The sequence below is a fragment of the Fragaria vesca genome, linkage group LG2, assembly GCF_000184155.1.
Source record: "Fragaria vesca subsp. vesca linkage group LG2, FraVesHawaii_1.0, whole genome shotgun sequence".
NCBI classification, from domain to species: domain Eukaryota; kingdom Viridiplantae; phylum Streptophyta; class Magnoliopsida; order Rosales; family Rosaceae; genus Fragaria; species Fragaria vesca.
In genome coordinates, this window is record NC_020492.1 from 29454402 (window position 1) to 29457104 (window position 2703).

The window sequence follows — 2703 nt, forward strand, 5'->3', positions numbered from 1 at the left end:
TCGGGCCATCACTCCGAAGTATTGATTATCACCAAATATGTAACCCTGGCTCTGATACCAAACTGTCACGCCCCAATTTTCGAAAGATAAATTTCAAAAATTTTGGCATGATATATCCTAAAATATTAATATCCCAAAACCTGTTTCAACAAAAATCAAGGAAAATAAACTCAATGCGAAATGTAAATTTACACACAACTCCAAATTGAGTTAAATATTACATTTTCTTGTTTACATAACTTGAGAACAAGAAAGGAAACGCTCACATGAGTTTAATAATTCCTATCCCCGTGTATATAAAAGAATATACAAAGACACACCCAAAACTCAACAAAAAACCCTGCCACTACGCCTCCATCTCAACCCTGCTGATCCTCACCTGCAGGTCCAACCCCTACACCAAGAAATGGTGCACCGGGTTGTAAACAACACACCCGGTAAGCTAAAAAGCTCGTATGAGTAAACTAAAAAAAACAACACAACATTTATCACATCCAATATTCATAAGAGAGATTGGATCAATAATTTCAAACCACACATCAAACACATTACCCAAGAGATGTACCCATGAGTCCCAGATATTTAATAAAATACCTCTCATGACCTACCACAACACTATGTGTACCCATGGGTCCCAGATACCATACAGTATCTCCCATGACCTACACTGACAGACGGACTAAAGCTCTATTCCTAACCGTAACCAATCACCCGGCCAAAGGCTTGGAACCCGGTTTGACTGTCTAATATCAATACAAAAATGATAAATAGCATCTTAACCGCAACCAATCACCCAAAAAGGGCTTGGAACCCGGTTTGGCTATTTATCCAACAAGCACAATAATTTTCACAACATTATCCACAACAACACAAGATCACAATTATTATTCTCAACATCACAATATAAAGAAAACTTGTTTTTATCTTACCTATGAGCCGTTGGCGATCAAGCTCATGAAATTTTAAAAACAATTAAAAGCATGATATTAAAACCAACATCACCATCATTATCATTATATAACCATAATATCCTTAGGTTCAAAAGTGAACCTTGGTGAGGTTTACTCACCTAAATCTCCCGCTGCAAATTCCACAACCGACCAAGGTAAACCAACTCAACTTCACAAATCACCTAAAAATAGCACAATTAAAACCTTAGTAACTAAAATACTATAGGTTAACACAATACCCTTAACTAACCCTTAATTCAAGAGATGACAACTTTCCAAAGTCGTCGAACTTAGAGACCCACAAAGGCTGCCTCTAATCCTCCATTCCTAACTCAAACCTCCAACAAACCTAAAATCACACTTAACGTTCTAGCATGCCAACATTTCTTAAAAACTAGCCACACTACCACTCAACAAGCTCACAGCAGTAAGGACTACCTAACCACAGGAAACTAGGGCTGCAACTCAACCGGACGCGCCGCCACGCTCCGCCACAGGCGGCGGCGAGTGGGCCTCACGCGCCACCCCAAACTTCCGAATTTGAGAAAACTCCCAACAGCAAAGTTGAAGCTTGAAGCAAGGGGAACAACTTTCATACCTGAGACTTCGACCAAAAATGGCCGGAACCGGCCGGAAACCGCCCCGAACAGTGACCAGAAAATCAAAGGCAAAATCTGCAAAACCGGCCTCAAAACCTTACAAACTTGCTTCAATCCATGCCTAAACACTACCAGGAGGAAGAGGGGATCAAGACTCACCTAAACTTGGCCGAAAACGGCGTCGAAATCGCCGGTTTTCCGGCGGGACAGCGGTAGCTCCGCCGCTTCGTGGCGGCTTCCAGGCGGCGGGACAGCTGGCGGAACTGCTCCAGAAATGGAGAGGGCTGCTGTGGGAGTCGAAAGGGACCGGTGGCGTCCGGTTTGGTGGCCGGATAAGGGAGAACTCGGCCGGAGAAAGTGAGAGTTCGGGAGAAGCTCGGGAGAGGAAGAGAGAGAAGAGAGAGAAGAGAGAAAAGAAAGAAAAGAAAGGGAAGAGAGAAAACAGAGACTGACTTTGTTTTTTTTTAGGGTTCCCAAAACATCCCACACACATTTTTCTACTTATACTCTTTTCAAACCCAGAAACAAACTTCCTCTGAACATAACTTCTTCATACGACGTCCGTTTCAGGCGTGCCGCATGTCTACGAACTCGTATTGACAAACTCTACAACTTTCATGAAGGAAGTTTTCGAAGATAACTTACGGAAAATAAAGTCAACTTTTGGCCTATTAAAAGTCAAGGCAACTTTAAATAAACTCCCGAACTTCAACTTCGCATAAACCCAAGAATTTTCATGAATAATCCTTCATTAATTAAAGGGATAATACAAGGAAAAATGATATGAAAATCTAGGGTATTACAATCTACGTCCCTTAAAGGAATTTCGCCCCGAAATTCAAAGATACTAACCCAAAAACAACTTGGGGTACATAGCCCTCATATCCGACTCTAACTCCCAAGATGCATCACCCTCATCATGATGACTCCAACACACCTTAACCAAATCGACTTCCTTCCTTCGAAGCCTCTTGGTTGATCTATCTAAGATTCGAACCGGTTCAACAACAAAGGTTGCATCCGCATTCACCTTGATAGAACTATAGTCAATCACATGTGATGCATCCGGAATATACTTCCTTAACAAGGACACATGAAACACATTGTGTACCCCGGACATGATAGGAGGTAAGGCAAGACGATAAGCCAAATCT